Source organism: Danio aesculapii, chromosome 9 (genome assembly GCF_903798145.1).
Source record: "Danio aesculapii chromosome 9, fDanAes4.1, whole genome shotgun sequence".
Taxonomy (NCBI): Eukaryota; Metazoa; Chordata; class Actinopteri; order Cypriniformes; family Danionidae; genus Danio; species Danio aesculapii.
Genome location: NC_079443.1, coordinates 19837570 through 19855143, shown reverse-complemented (window position 1 = coordinate 19855143; position 17574 = coordinate 19837570). Strand labels below are relative to the sequence as shown.

Sequence of the window (17574 nt, the reverse complement as noted above, 5' to 3'; positions counted from 1 at the left end):
AGTTATAAAAAACAAAACAAAAAAATATTCACATAATTAGCACGATAGATGTATCGATTTGTTTGTAAAAATTTTAAAAAGAACAAAAGTTTTAGAAAAAAACTCAAATCTAATCTGATTTAAAGGATTTTTAAAACAAGTTTTAAAGGTGTATTTAGTAAGGAGGGTTCTGCCACTGGATGGAGCTCGTTGTATGTTTTTTTATTACAGGGGAATGTGGGCGTGTTTTTACTGTAAATGTGAATCAGGAAGCATTTCTTTACTGAACTTCACACACCAAATCATTCGCGTCTTCTATCTTTACATATAGCTGTATATTCTTAAAATCTTAACGTGTCAGAGCTCATCTAACTTCTTACACGGTAAGTTGCTCTTTCGACAGCTAATGACATGACAACAACACTATCAAGCGAGATAGCAACAGCAGTTGTATCATTAACTAGGATTGTGACATTTCTTTAAATAAAAAGAGAGACAATTTAACGTGTTTTATGCCAAATAAATACTATTTTAAATGTGTTTATTAATTAGGGTTAACCAGAAAATAGAAGAAATGTTATAGTTTTAAAGAGTTCATGCCTGATTGATATTGTAGGTTTAAATGCAGTCATTTTCTCTTCATGTTCAAACACTGACAGCATCATGACAGTGTTTGGAAACTGTACTGTGGTGTTTGATGTGAAGAATGTGCCTTTAAAGAGAAGCAGAAGCTGAAATCAGCTCTTCTGGAGAATGGAGGAAACATCTCCTATATCATCAACAAAGAGGTTCATTTTTTCAATTTCTATCATTCATTCCTTTCTTTCTTCTGCTAAAAAGCTAAGGCCAGTAAAGCCAACATAAACAGTAATTTGGATAAATAAAGCAGGTTTCAAAGGAGTCATTTTATGCTTTGTTTTCTAACAGCTACAATAAGAACACAGGATTTGTAAAGCTAATGTTCATATTGAATCTAAATTGAGTCATTAAAAGGCTGATATGTGGCATGTGACCTCTTTATATCTTCTCCAGTGCTCTTTTGTGGTCACCAGCAGTGTGAATGACCTGAGCAGCAACCGGCAGCGCAGCATCCAGAAGCTCCAGATCCCGGTGGTTGGGACGCAGTATGTGTGGAGCTGTCTGGATGAAGGACATCTTCTGCCTTTGACGGAGCATGATTTGGCCACACAGCTGTCAAATCCAACCTATGAATCCCTCTCTTCCCCAGGTACAGTAGGAGATTTAACTTCCTCATGTAGGAGTTCATGATCACTGATTGTTTCTGTGGTCATACTAGTGTATGGATTTTTTTATTCATAGCACTTCCTCAGATTGCAGTTGTGTTTGGAAGATTAATTATTGACCTTACCAACCAAATACGTGTTGAACAGATGTTGTTTTAAGCAAATTGTATCTATGGTAGCTAAGCTGTGTTTGCTAAAGGGTGTGGTCAGTATTTGTATACTGTATGTTTTTGTTGCATTACATTTTGTTGAGAAATATATTTGAGACTGCAGCTGTGAGTAAAGCACTATTAAGTGTGATTAAATCATGTAATGATGTTGTTTTTTTCTCTGAAAAAGGGGTTATAGTGTCAACCAAGATACTAGAAAAAAAAAAGTTCAAAGGTCAGTCTAATCTCCCAAACACAGAGGTTGAGATCTTGAGAAGGGTGGACCTCGTCCTGGCAGGTTCAGGTGTGCTGTTGTTCTTTGTCACTGTCAGTAGCTGTTCAATAGTCCATTGTTTCTTATTTCGATGTGCTTGTTTAACTAAATATATTTTTTCGTTTACCCTTTTCAGAGTGTACAAAGGTGCTGACCATGACTTGCCTGAATTCCCTTCATTTTTTCAAGTGGCCAAGTATTCGGTTTTTGAAAAGGTGAGCAACTTCATGCATTATTCACATTATCATAATTTACATTGGTATGTTAATAAAAGAGCCGGTTGTTGTCACAACACAACTTTATGTCTTAAATCTCAATAACCTACACTCACCAGCCACTTTATTAGGTACACCTTACTAGTACTGGGTTGCTTTCAGAACTGCCTTAATACTTTGTTGCATAGTTTCAACAAGGTACTGGAAAATTCCTCAGAGATTTTGATCCATGTTGACATGATAGCCTCACGCAGTTGCTGCAGATTTGTCTGCTTCACATCCATGATGTGAATCTTCCATTTCCACCATATCCCAATGATGCTCTATTGGATTAAGTTCTGGTGATTGTGGAGGCCATTTGAGTACAGTGAACTCATTCTCATGTTCAAGAAACCAGTCTGAGATGATTCGCGCTTTATGACATGATGCGTTATCTTGCTGTAAGTAGCCATCAGAAGATGGGTACACTGTGATGGGTAACACTATAAAGGGATGGACATAGCCTCAAGGTTGGCCATGTTGTGCATTCAGAGATGCTCTTCCGCATAACTCGGTTGTAACTGTTGTTCTATCAGCTGCAACCTGTCTGGTCATTCTTCTCTGACCTCTGGCATCAACAAGGCATTTGCGCCCACAGAACTGCCGCTCACTGAATATTTCTGTTTTTCAGACCATTCTCTGTAAACCCTAGAGATGGTTGTGCGTGAAAATCCCAGTAGATCAGCAGATTCTGAATTACTCAGACCAGCCTGTCTGGCATCATGCCACAACCATGCCACGTTCAAAGTCACTGAAATCCCCTTTCCTCCCCATTCTGATACTCGGTTTGACGTGCAGCAGATCGTCTTGACCATGTGTACCTGCCTAAATGCATTGAGTTGCTGCATGTGATTGGCTGATTAAAAATTTGCATTAACGAGCAGCTGGACAGGTTTACCTAATAAAGTGACCGGTCAGTCTAAATACTACTTGAAACTGTTGGCCTCTGACAGATCACTGAGCACCAAACAGGCAGACTTTAAACAGCTTCTGCATGTTCCTTTATCAGTATACTGTTCTGTGGATAATTTTAAATGGAAAAGGTTTTTTAGCTGCCTAGTGTAGCAAATTGAAGCAGGAGAGATGCACACACACTGTCTGCTCCAGAAATATGGCAATTATTAAAACTCCTTCATTCAGTTCTAAAAACTGTATCAGTGCATAATCTGTATAAAAGTGACAGTGTTTTTTCAACTGTACTATAGCATTGCAATGCTTTTCTATTATTTTTTTCAGGTGCAATATTTCCATTCACTATAAATCATGCTGTACGTATTAGAGATCAAAAATAACAATTTATGAAACTAACCGGCTAAATAATTCAGGGGAATACTTAAATTACTAAAATAACCCCTTTAACACTTCTTCTAGAAGTGATTATTGTAGCCATCACCAGTTTAAAACTGTTTGATTGTGTTACAGGTCAAACCCAAGACTTTGTCTGTTTTGGAGCTGCAGAGTGTCAATGGACGAGCAGGCCAGCAGTATCGTGTGCTGTGTTCAGTGTTGTGTGAAGCTGAGGTTTGGTCTTGAAAGTTGTGTATTATTGTAAAGAGTTCCTATTGAGTCTGATTGTACTGTAGGAACTGAATCTTGTGCTCTTGTGCTGACGGACTCTCTCTCACTATAGACTGCAGTGGTCCAGGACAAGCTTGTTTTCTGTGAGACGTCTGAAGATGCTGTGGAAGCTTATCTGATGCTGATGAAGGACATGGAGACTCAGGGATTCACAAAGACACACACACTCCTGCTGAGGTTGAAGCGCTTGGCATCTTACAGCCTGCAGCAGGTAAACACAAACATCCTATTTATGTGCTGTGATTTCTGTATTATGTGTGTCTAATATGTGTGAAATATGTGTGTGTGTGACTGATTGATTCACAGCTTCTGCTGGAGGAGAGACTGAACTGCAGCACATTATCAAAGGAAGTTGGTGTCTTCATGGAGCTGATTTGGACTGAAGCTCTCGGTTCTCTTAATAACATCCTGACAGTCCCCGTGTCCAGAATCAGCCTCAATGATGTGAGCATGAGCGTTCACACAGTGAATGTTAGGTTTGTTTACTACAGTGTGTTAAAGGTCTCTGTGTTGTTGCAGGTGAGCAGGGTGGAAGGATTGTTACTGCAGGCACAAAAGACTCAGAACGAGGATGAAGCCAAAGCCCTGCTAGAGGAGGTCAACATACTCCTGCCCCTCAGAATGATCGACCCTCCGTCCAAACACAAGCTTGTGTCTCAGAAACTAGACCTTTGTCAGGTAATGTGTAAACCAACATAGTATTACATTTGTTATTCTACATCAGGACCATTAAGACTTTGGTGTTACAATATACTGCTCATGACAATAATGTCATTTACTGGGGTATTTCACCACGAGGCTGTTGTTGAACAATAAAACATGAACTTCACATTTTCCTGTGGTCTCCAGCTGATCAGAGATATTGTGAATGTGAGTGAAGCCACTCTGGGAAGCCCGTCGCCATCGTCTCTGGGAAAGTATCGAGCTCTGAGGTGCAGCATTGACTTTGTCCCACCAGAAAACCCTGAGTTCATGCAGTTTCTAAACTGCTTCAGGACAGGTAAACTGGACTGTGATGATTTCTGGTCTTTTTTCAGTCATAGTTGATATGTGCAAGTATTTACATAATATAAATTATGTTAAACTTGTATCAATTACAGGCCTGTTCAGATTCAGCAGATTCTGCGTGTCAGCAGAGGGGTGGAGCTTCAGATGTTTAGGCAGGAGTTTAGGCAACATTAAGCCCCTCCTCCACTCCACTAGTCCCAGTAGTTTGGTTGGAATACTGTCACGGTAAGAGCAAATCCACCTGATTCTCAATGTGGAAGCGAATTATTTCCTTGGTATGTACATGGCTACTGTTTCATAAGCTAATGAAAGAAATAACTTGAATGTCAGTGTGAAGTAAACAGTAAAACTGTTTTAAAATTGGCATGTACAGTTAAATATACATTATGGGTCAATGTGATTCACATGATTTAACAGTTCTGGTAATCAGTTAACTGGTATATTAACTGGCCATTGGTTAACAGCCAAAATAGTCCCTCCTTTGGTGTTTTTAGTAGAAACAAACACATGTTCATCATAATCTCTGCTTGTTTTGTGTCCTAATGCACTGTTTTACAAAATCATTATACTTGGCTATTACAGAAATGAGCAGCTTTGTCAGTATTCTTTAATTTGTGTGGGGTTTAGTACATGTGCCTCCAAAGTCCTGCATGTATATCTGAAATTTTCTAATTAAATAATATATTATATGTAATTAATTTGATTTATTAATAAGTCATTGAATTAATGTACATTTTTTGATTAATATTTTGTTGTAGAGGTCTGCTGCTGCCCATGGTGGAGTGAAACTGCATGGAATTGAGCGGACGGATATCGGGAATCTTGGAGAGGAATCTACTTCAGTGACTCTCTAACGTCAGTGGCCTGTGCATTTCTCATTCTTTTAATTTAACACTTACAAGTTGCAGATGTATCCAGTCATTAAAATTCTTCTGTGTTAAAGGACCAGTGTGAAATACTCCAAGCCCAGTGTAACTGACGGCTCTCGGCTGCTGTTGGTGTGTGAAGTGGCGTTGGGTCGGTGCAAGACCTGCTGAAGAAAGACACCAGTTTGACTTGTGCTCCTGATGGCTTCCACAGCGTACATGGAGTCCACCGCTCGCACAACAGACTCTCTGAATTTGAGGTGCTTTCCATAGTCTTTTTCTGTGTACTTAATTCTCTGCTTGTGTTTTTGGGATCTAATGTGACCTTGGGGTTTGTGTTTTGGCTTATATTGTACAGGACGATGAGTTTGTGGTGTTTAACACAGAGCAGATCAGACTGAAGTATGTGGTGCAGTTCACTCTGAAGGAGGATGAGTTAAAAGACTTCCAGCCTCAAATCAGTACCTTTGTGGAGCTCTCAGACACACCGACTGACATCTGTAAGTATTGAGCAACATCCAGTGAACAGGACATGCGGATAGAGACCATTACCAGCTTTTATATCAGGTGGAATGTGTTTTAACCAGAGCTGTCAGTTAGGTTCAATTATTTGTTTATACAATTAATTCCATGATGTTGTAGCCCATTTGGGTGATAGCAGATAGTAGTAATCCAAAGTTACGTATAATCATGAAGAGATCAATTAATTTATCCTACACTTCACATCAAGTGGCACTAATACAAAGCTTGCAAGCTTCAACTTGTATCCAGTGCAGGGAGATGAAGAAATATTTGACATGGGCTTGTTGAAACAATCCAGCCTGCCACATTTTGGAGCATTTAGGGTGGTTTTTACAAGAGATGATGCAAGAAGCATTACAAGAGCATTACTGTACTCTAGTCTAGAAATTGCCTTACACTTGGAAAAGAATCTGTGCCAAATGCTCAGTGAGGATGGGTCAGATTTTTCTGATGTTGTAAAGTGCTAACCTGCATGATTATGCACTCTTTGAAGCATAACTCGTCATCAAAGTGTCATCTGAAGATTCCTGACTGAATTGGGAGGGATAATTGTAGCTGACAGTGGGGAAATTAGGTCCAGTGTTCACCAGCACCCAATTCACCAACACAGTGACGCATCATTACGGACTTCCAAAGGCAGGTTTGCTTGGTTGTGTTGTTCAGTCATATAGACATATCACTTGTGTGTTCCATGAACTCAAACAAAAGGCAGGGCTTGACATAACTTTTTTGATCACCAGCCACTGTGGCTAGTAGTTTCTAATTTTATTGTTGGGAAAATATTTTTTTACACATAAATATGCCTTTGACATGCTAAATTACTAGATTTAGATTTTGCGTTATGTCCACATGCCTCCTCATTCATTTTACTGTGTGTTGTGTATGAGCTTGCTCAATAATCATGAGCAAATGGGTCGTGGTTTCATAGTATTACAATGAGTTTTTATTTCACATAATTTTCAGAGCTCAAAATGAAAGATTTACCAAATTTATCTTTGACCACACCAAACATAAACAATTAATTATTTCTTAGCCGCAAATTTTAAATGAGTCAAAACAAGCAAAATATAGCTGTATACTATACTTTCTATTTAACAAAACATATCCACAGTAATCTGTCCTGGCTAAAGGTCCCAGATCGCAAGTTAACTACACATAAATGGGGAGTAAATCTCCCATTAAAGCAATATTATTGCAAAAAATGATAATTGAACCATATCAAAGCAAAAGAAAGCATGGAAAAAACATATCGTCTGATAATGAAAGGATGATCACACACACGGGTAATGTTAGACCCATAAATAATCTGTTCAAAGAATGGTTAAAGCGAAAGCAACTGGCGCTGCTTACAATAAGTCAACTCTGGAAATCTTGAAAGCAGCAAAACTGTGGGTGCATGTTCATCACTTTTTGTCTAGTCTATTTGAAAGAGAACCGATCGCATCAGTTGTGTTTCTTGACACAGTTGCTTCGTGGAAAGGAAACAGGAGCGCGCATGCGTTTTAAACAGTCGCGCACATCACCTCAGCTGTAAGCGAGTGAATAACCTGGCAGTGTTAATGTAAAGCCCTGGTGATGAGAGTAAAGTCTTATAATACAATGAAGAGCATATTTACACTGGGTAAATATAAACTTGTGTGCAGGTAAATATATCATTATATAGATTTATAGATAATTATTTTGCAATTAAAAATGAGATATTTGTAAATATAATAACACTACTAATAATAATTGTCATTCTTATCATAGTGGTTATATTTATTGTTATATTTACTTGTGGTTTAGAATAATTATATCCATCTTCAATCTGTAATTTCTAATATTAAAATAATTGAAATTCATTGACATGGTGGAAAGAAATCATTCCTTGTGATTGATTTGATGCTCAGTATATATAAATGATATACTGTAATTTGCGCTGTTAATTTACAGTAAACTGTTTTTTTGTTCATTCATGTAACTAGTGTCCAGTGATGACAGTGAGGGTTTGGAGTCCACTAAGAATCCTCTAGAGGAGATGAATGCAGGTTTGCTGGACAGCAGTGGTCAGAAACTTCCTCTACAGGCTGTCAATGTGAAGTGCAAATTGGTGGACCTGATGGGTGAGGTGTGTTCTTTCTCACAGAGGCAAAAGGATTCCTTTCACACAAGACAAATCAGAAAATAGAGCTAAAACAAGCCAGCGATGGGCACATTTAAAGCCATGAGAACAAAAACATCAAGAACTCAAGAGCTGAAATCAAACCCTTACCAACCAAAATACCTAAATATTGTAACTACAACTAACAACTGTGAATGTTGGTGGTATTTGTTTCATAAGCTGACTGTTAATTTTTTCTGCTCTGTCATCAGGTCATCATTTTTCAGACCTACACAAACCAGAGGCTGTTCCCATTGAAGCAAAGTTTGTCTTTCCACTGGAGGAGACGGCAGCAGTGTGTGGATTTGAAGCCTTTATTATGGAAAACACGTCATTGGAAAGGTGCAAATCGTTTACATCTTGTCATGTTCAGCCTCTGATATTTAAAGCTATTTTCTGTTCATTTTACATGTTTCTTTGTCCTGTAGGTAAAGGAAAAAGAGCAGGCCCGTAAGGAGTACAAGCAAGCTATAGAGAAAGGTCATGGAGCCTACCCTGATGGACCAGGATGCACCTGTGAGCTCCTGAACATCATTCCTACAGATGAGCTAATCATAATAATAACTGCTGTGTGGCTGAAATGAACAGGAATGTTTGTCTCATGTGTTTATGTGATCAGGATGTGTTTACTATAGCGTGGGGAATCTTCCTCCTGGAGCCTCAGTTTTGATCAAGGTGACGTTCATCACTGAGCTGGTGGTGAGATCGGGCTCTATAGTCTTCTCACTGTCTGGCAGCGTGGCACCATGGCAAGAGAGCGCCGCCTTAACCAGACAACTCAGGTTGGTCTTTTCGCTGTTGTCATTGAAAACATGTTTTGCCCGCTGTTCATTTCAGTGTTCTGACAGAGAGTTGTGTTGTATTTCAGACAACTGTTGAAAAGATTGGCCTGTCGGAGTTAAAGGGGTGAGAGTCTCAAATGCTGGAAGTTCACTGAAGATTAAACTGCTGTGGAGAAACAAGAGAAAGTGAAATATTTAATGTCACAAACCACATGATGTTTCTTTAATGTTTTGTTTATTCTTCAGGGAGTTTTCTCTGTCTATGTCCATTGAAATGCCTTATGAGATCATCAACTTAAACTGTTCACACCGCATCAAAACCAGGTTATTAATTTACTCTTTGTACATTTTCTTACAGAAATACTCTCAACAAAAATATAAATGCAATTCAATTTTTTGTGGGCAAAGGACCGTTTCTATTGTTCACACGTTTGTCTAAATCTTTGTTATTAAGGGAGGTGGGGGAGGGGGGAGAGAGAAAACCAGTCAGTCTCTAGTGTGACCTCATGCAGAGTGTAACACATTTCCATCATATAGAGTTGAACAGGTTGTTGATTGTGAGCTGTTGATTGGTGGTTCAAGCCTCTACAATGGCTGTGTGATGTTGCTGGATATTGGCAGGTACTGGAGCACACTGTTGTATACTCCAATCCAGGGCATCGCAAACAGTGAGTGTCCAGTGAGTATGCTGGCCATGCAAGAAACTGGGATGTTTTCTGCTTCCAGGAATGTGTGCAGATCCTTGCAACATTAGGCTGCAGCTTATCCTGCTGCAACATGAGCGATGTTAGTGGATCTATGGCACAACAATGGCCCCCAGGATCTCATTGTGGTATCTCTGTGCATTCAAAATGCCATCAATAACATGCAGCTGTGTTCGTTGTTTAACCCACACCTGCTCATACCATAACTGCCACCATGGGCCACTGGATTCAAATGGTGAGCAAACCACTCACCCATATGTCATATCAGATCTTCCCTGTACAGTAAAAAACAGGATTTGTTTCTAAAAGAACACTTCTTCAAAGTACCATCAAATGTGAGCATTTGCCCACTCAAGTCAGTTACAATAACAATCAGATTGAGATCCCAATGAGGACAACAAGCATGCATGTGAGCTTTCCTGACAAAGCTTCTGACAGTTTGTGCAGAAATTCTTTGGTTATTCAAAACCGATTGTTACAGCAGCTGTCCAGGTGGCTGGTCTCAAATGATCTTGTAGGTGAAGATGCTAAATGTAGAGGACCTGGGCTTTACACGTGGTCTGCGATAGTGAGGCTAGTTGATGTACTGCCAAATTCTTCAAAAAAACTTCAAAGATGGCTTATAGTAATTAAGTGCACATTCAGTTTATGGACAACTGCTCTGGGGGACACTCTGGACATTCATAATGCGAATTACACACTCTCTCAAACCTTTTATTGTGGCCTGCCTAAGGCACACCTGTGCAATAATCATGCTGTCTAATCAGTATTTTAATATGCCACACCTGTGAGGTGGTTGGAATATCTTAGCAAAGGAGAAGTGTTTACTAACACAGATATAGATAAATGTGTGAACAATATGTGACAGAAGTAGACCGTTTATGGACATAGAAACGTTTTAGGTCTTTGCGTTCGCTCATGTAAAATGGGAGCAAAAACTAATTTAATTTTTGATGAGTGTACTTTAAAGTAAAAGAGCAGATTCAGGTATGAACATTATGAACAGTACTAATGTCTTCCCTGTTCAGATGACAGACTGTAAGGCAGTGATCAGCACGTTACCAGGACAGAGTCTTGGACCTGACGGGTTACAGGTGTCCTTCAGTCTTTCTAATATCCACATGCCCAGGATGTGGGTCGAGAACCATCCAGATAAAGACAGTCAGGTGAAGAAATTATCCGTCACGATCTGTCGTGGTTGTTTGTATTTCACCCCATCTTGCTAAACATTGTAAAGCAATCTGATTAAAATAAGTATGAATGCATCCTTCTGATCCCTGCAGGCCTGCATGCTGGTGTTTTATCCAGACTTCAAGTCAAGCGGTTTGTCTCTTTCTGGAGGATCGTCCAGTGTGAGCGATGTGGTCATTCTGCTGGACTCCTCCAAGTCTATGCAGGGAGAAGCGATGCTGAACGCCCGCAGGATTGCCCTTCAAGTGCTCAAATCTCTGGACCGCTCACTGAAGATCAACATCATCTCTTTCAGCACTGGTTAGTGCTCACTGAAAGCATCTGATATTCTCTCACTGATCATCATGTCAACATTTTCAGTTCATTATTAATTTGTGATTTATCTGAGAGATCGTGTGTGCATGACAGTATATCCCAGTTCTCAATTCTAATGTGTGTGTTTGAACAGATTACAAGGAAGCTTTTCCTGCACCGGTGCCCTTAAATGAGGCGTCTGAAGCCGCCAGGAAGTTTATTATGGTGAGTAAAGTTTAATGAGAGTCAGAGTTGACTGTGATTGTGTGTATTAGTGTATTTGTCCTGTCTTTAGTCGTGTAGCGGCGCTGGTGGCAGCACTGATCTGTGGCGTCCTCTCCGGAGCCTAAGCCTGCTGCCGCCCTGCCGGGGCATGAGGAACGTCCTGCTGCTGTCTGATGGACACGTTCAGAACCAGCCTGTGACCTTACAGCTGGTCAGAGAAAACTCCTGCCACACGCGCCTCTTCACCTGTGGACTCAGGTCTGCCTTTAAACAAATCTCTTAGTGTTTCTCTTCCTCTGACACTGAGTTCCTGAAGCTAGAGTTTGCTTGTGCTTGTCTTTGTCTAGCTTGACCGCTAATCGTCATATGCTCAGAGCTTTGGCTCAGGCAGGTGGAGGAACATATGAGTTTTTTGACACAAAGATGAAACACACTTGGGTAGAAAAGGTGATTTATGCTGTTGTTTTTGTTAACTTTATCTCTTCATTGTTTCTGAGGCTGGAGCTGAACAGATTTGCTGGTGGTTTCAGATGCGCGCTCAGGTTCAGCGTATGGAATCTCCAGGCTGCAAATCAGTGGCAGTGAAGTGGCAGCAGTTTAATCCCAGAGCGCCTCCTCCTGTTCAAGCTCCCTCACAGCTTCATGCCCTCTTCAGTGACTGGCACACTCTCGTATACGGCTTTGTGCCGCACTGCACTCAGGTGGACATGCTTTACTGATGCTGATGTTCTGTAGATACTAATGAATAATATCACGATATCTGCTGAGATTTGGCCATCACTGCAACATTTTAGTATTTAATATTTTAATATTTCTTCAGTATTGCAGTTTGAGTTGGTGAGTTTAATTTAAAATGGTCAATGCACTGGTTTAAAACTCTGAATCAACAGTTAGCAAAATCCCTGAATGTTATTCATGAGGACTGTACATCTATTACTGTAAATGTACAGTGCATCAGGAAAGTATTCATAGCGCTTCACTTTTTTCACATTTTTTAATGTTAAAGTCTTATTTCAAAATGGATTAATTCATTTCCTCAAAATTCTACACACAATACCCCATAATGACTATGTAAAAAAAGATTTTTTGAAATTCTTGCAAATTTATTAAAATAAAAACTTGAAAAATCACATGTACAGAAGTATTCACAGCCTTTGCCGTGAAGCTCTAAATTGAGCTCAGGTACTTTCTGTTTCTACTGATCATTCTTGGGATGTTTCAGCAGCTTAATTGGAGTTCACCTGTGGTAAATTCAGTTGATTGGACATGATTTGAAAAGGCATACACCTGTCTATATAAGGTTCCAGGGTTGATAGTGCATGTCAAAGCACAAATCAAGCATGAAGACAAAGGAATTGTCTGTAAACGTCCGAGACAGGATTTTCTCGAGGCATAAGGCTGGGGAAGGTTACAGGAAAATTTCTGCTGCTCTGAAAGTTCCATTGAGCACAGTGGCCTCCATCATCCGTAAGTGGAAGATGTTTGGAACCACCGGAACTCTTACTAGAGCTGGCCGGCCATCTAAGCTGAGTGATCAGGGGAGAAAGGCCTTAGTCAGGTAGGTGATCAATAACCCGATGGTCACTCTGTCTGAGCCTCAGCGTTCTTCTCTGGGAGAGGAGAACCTTACAGAAGGACAACCATCTGTGCAGCAATCCACCAATCAGGCCTGTCAGGTAGAGTGGCCAGACGGAAGTCACTGCTCGCCTGGAAATTGCCAAAAGGCAAATTTGAAGGACTCTCAGACCATAAGAAACAAAATTTTCTGGTCTGATGAGACTAAAATTGAACTCTTCAGAGTGAATGCTAGGCGTTACATTTGGAGAGAACCAGGCACCGCTCATCAAAAGGCTAATACCATCCCTACAGTGAAGCATGGTGGCAGCAACATCATGCTGTGGGGATGTTTTTCAGCAGCAGGAACTGGAAGCCTAGTCAGGGTAGAGGGAAAGATGAATGCAGCAATGTACAGAGACATCCTGAATGAAAACCTGCTTCAGAGTGCTCTTGACCTCAAAATGGGGCGACGGTTCATCTTCCAGCAGGACAATGACCCAAAGCGCCAAGTATCAATGAAGTGGCTTCCCAACAACTCTGTAAATTTCCTTGAGTGGCCCAGCCAGAGCCCAGACCTTAATTCTATTGAACATCTCTGCAGATATCTGAAAATGACTGTACACCGTCGCTTCCCATCCAACCTGATAGAACTTGAGAGGTACTGCAAAGAGGAATGGGCAAAAATTCCCAAGACAGGTGTGCCAAGCTTGTGGCGTCATATTCAAAAAAAAACTTGAGGCTGTAATTGCTGCCAAAGGTGCATCAACAAAGTAATGAGCAAAGGCCGTGAATACTTCTGTACATGTGATTTTTCAGGTTTTTTATTTTTAATAAATTCGCAACAATTTCAAAAACTCTATTGTGTGTAGAATTTTAAGGAATTAAATAAATTTAACCCATTTTAGAATAAGACTGTAACATAGAAAAATGTGGAAAAAGTGAAGAGCTATGAATACTTCCCGGATGCACTGTAGTATATAATATAGTGTCATAAGTGAAAATGCTGAAATATCCTGCAAATAATTGAGTAAAATGGAAATAATTAGGTATATGTGGAAAATATTTAGACAATATTTATTAAATTTGGTTATAGAAAATTTATGAAACAATCAAAATGTGTAACATTAATAAGAAAGCTGTAAAAGATATTTAGATGAATAAATAATAATTAAATGTAGTAATAATAATAATACAGTAATTTATATGCAGTTGATCTACTGTTTATAGTTTATAATTGTGTTATAATTATTCTTTAAGGCCACATTGTTTGGTGATTTGAGTGGGCAGGAGATAAAAACAATGGTATCCACCACAGAACTACAGAAGACGAAGGGAACTGTAAGTGAACATCTGAAATAATTCATATAATCTGAAACCTCATCAAATGTCCATCAAGTGTTTGAGGATTTTGTGCATGCATGTGTGTGTGTGTGTGTGTGTGTGTCTGCGTGTGTGTGTTTGTGTGTGTATATATAGTTTCTTCACAAGTTAACAGCAAGAGCGATCATCAGAAACTATGAAGATGGCATTCTAGGCGACAGTGAGGCAGAACATGAGGTACAATATTTGGCAGCATGTTGTTCTAATATAACCAGCAAATTTTGTAACCCAAATTTTGCGATATGCTTGCTTTTCTTTATTGATTTGCTTTTTTCTCTATCAGGAGAAGAAAGCAAAGATGAAGTCCTTCATCATTGAGCTCAGTAAAGAGTTCTCCATCTTATCTCAGTTCACAAGCTTTGTCGCCATCGAAGAGCGGGTATGATTACTGCTAACTAAGAGTGTTTAGGTCACACACACGCTTATACACCTGGATATGGCCAGAACATTCACTCTTATACTGACACTGATTTTTCATTTGTTGTACGTAGGTTGTTATTGAATTATAACAGTTTACACATAAATATTATAATACTAATATTAATAATAAAGAAATAGTAACCATCTGGCCAGACAAGTCGTCACTTGCTCTTACAAAACGTCAGAATTTTTCTAATAAAATGTTGTGAATTAATTAAGAATCAAGCTGAACACTTAAAAATGGAAAATGAATGTCCTCGTTTGCTCTTTGCAGGAGCCAAATGAGCTTGACACTGGATTCACAGATATCCCTAAACTCATATCAGAGGAGGATGTGGACATTCTGCCGTATATGGACTGGACTGAAGCTACTGATGCTGAAGATGATGAATTGGTAACAACATAGAGTCGTGTGGTTTAACAATCACAGCTGTTTCATTTGTTTTTTAGCTTCTCTGTGTCCACAGCAATAATTTGAATGTATTTGTTTTTCAGATGGATTCAGAGGAAGCAATTGAGTATGATTTATCTTCTGATGTTGGTTTTGCTCTTCAAGAAGTCACTCCAGCTCATTTATGTGTTGATTCGGAGGAGGAACATTTTTTGAGTGATTTTGTTGTACCTCCTACTTCTCCTCCGGTGGTCAGGCGTTCTTTGTGTGTAGGAGCATTGTATGCTGGCTCAGCAGGATTTGCTGGCCGTTCTCGTAGCAATGTTTGTAGGATAACAAGTGGTCCACCCCCTCCCTCTCACCCTCCTCCGTCATCTCCTCCCCGCTTGTGTGACATCTTAATAGATGATCCCAGTCTTCAAACCTCTGATTTATGGGAAAGGTCTCGGGTTTCTTTCTCCATGGCTGACAGCCCTCCTCCTCCTGCTGGTGCTCCAGGAGCAGCTCCTCGTTTTCAATCCTTGCGTGATCATGTAATGCTGAAGTCTCTCTCAATGACTCCTTCACCTCCTCTTCCTCCTCCTCCTCCTCCTCCTCCTCTTTTTCAGTCTGTCAAAATGTCTGGAAGAGACTTCATGAGAGACAGTTGTCCTCCTCCTCCTGCCAACCAGATTGCCTCAGCAGATCACCGTCTTCTTTTTGCAAGAGAAAGTACTCCAGTAATTTACACCTCGAGTGAAAGTCCAATCTCTTTTTCTGCTGATGCGATTACCAGTGGGTATCGTGCTCCACCTCTCAGTGCAGATTTTTATCTTCCTAGTTTTCTTAGCTCTGCACTCTGCATGTCTGCGACTCCTAATATTGCTCCTCCTCCTCCTGTTTTTACTCCTCCTTCAAGCAGTGAACATGGATATTTGAGCAGGATTGAATGTTCTACATTTGCTTTTGGTCAAACCGCAGAGTCTGTACCTCAAGGACCTGTATGTGTAGGCTTTGGTACTGCACAGTCCGGTTCCTCAACCTTTGGACTTTTTGGATCATCCCCACCCAGGCAACAAGAACACGCAATACAAAAAGTCCAACTACTCCAGCAAACTGACACTTTGAGATCTGTACAACCTGAGTTGACTCACACTTTAGAAGATTCACCTGCGATAAATTTTTTGATGATGAAAAAAAAATCGAAACGATTTCGCCCACGAGAGGAATTGAAAACATGTAAGATGATCTTGGATCGGCCAGTCATGACAGAAGAATTAAGCAGACCTGACACTGCAGTGCCTTGGAATGAGCTGTTTGAGCTTCAGCACGAGGTGTTTACTCATCATTTAATGCACTCGATTATATATAAAATGAAAATGTGTAATCAAAGGAATGTGACTCTATTGCTTGTGTCTGGATACAGGATGGATACTGGGAGTGCACTGGCAGGATGAGCAGATTTTTCAGCCTGGACGTCGACTTTTTTGCCAACGTCTTCCTTAAGGAGAACGGCATCCAATCTTTAGGTAAAATATCTTTTACTGCCTGTTGCTGTTTTGTTTCTTGACTGTCTACTGAAATCTTAAGAGACCAGTTATTATCAGCCTTGTGAAACTGAGGAGCAGAGAAAAACACATGTGTGCCATTACTTTATGATACTGTAGGGCGTACTAGATTGAGAAAGTGCTTTTGAATATAAAGCTCAACATATTTAAAACTATAATGTGCTTGTTATAAACAGACAGGTCTATGTGTGTGTAACCCTTGAGTCAGTCAGATGTTTGTGTGTCAGGTGTGACGGCTCATGCTGATATTTTGAGGCTGCTGGCGACTCTGCTGGTGCTTCAGCTGATCCGGGTGAAGAAGCTGGCGGTGGGACGGCTGCTGGAGTCTCTCCTCCGGCTCAAAGAGTCCCATGGGCCCAGGTACCAGCACACGTCCTCATAGTGAGTCACTCCAGTATCTGCGCATCAATGAATTTCTGCTCTTCTCCATTCAGACCGATGTACTGGGAGGCGGTGAAGAGGGCTGTCGACTGGGCCTGCCAGACAGATAGACAGTATCCGTGTGTGTGCAGCAGGCTGGAGATTGGCAGGGATTGGGAATCATCCACACGTCTGCTACTAGGCTGTGATTCTCCACACCCGTATTCCCCTCTCAAACCTGTTCTGGAGAGACGGATGGGTTTTTCAGTCGTGTAGAAACTGGACACACAGTTTTTTTACAGTTTAAATTTACTGTTGCAGCTTTATTTACTGCAAAACAATTATCTTTATCACCTTAAAGTGTTTCAAAGATATATCTGTACACTTTTTGGACAGGAGTGATATGACTGAGTTTCATTGCATCAGATAAAGACCGCGTCTTTTTAAAGCTTTGATTGTTTTATGCAGAGATTTGTTTCATGTATTAGTGATTTCTTCTGAATTTCAATATAACGTATTAGACAAACCAAAGATTTCATTACTGAAACTTGGATCATGTTGTTTTATCATGTAAAATATATCCAAATGTTGTTTTGTTGACAAGTGTGCTTGTGTGTTTTTCTCCTGTGCTGTTTTAGCTCGGGGGTTCATTAAATATGTTTCTTCAGTAAACATTATATCAAACACCTACACACTCTCTTGGTAATTT

General features: G+C 40.1%; 1 pseudogene; it reads left to right on the top strand.

Annotated features, from left to right (window-relative positions):
• The first annotated feature begins 642 nt into the window (after nt 1-642).
• LOC130234845 (protein mono-ADP-ribosyltransferase PARP4-like) lies at nt 643-17527 on the top strand (annotated as a pseudogene).
• The last annotated feature ends 47 nt before the right edge of the window (nt 17528-17574 follow it).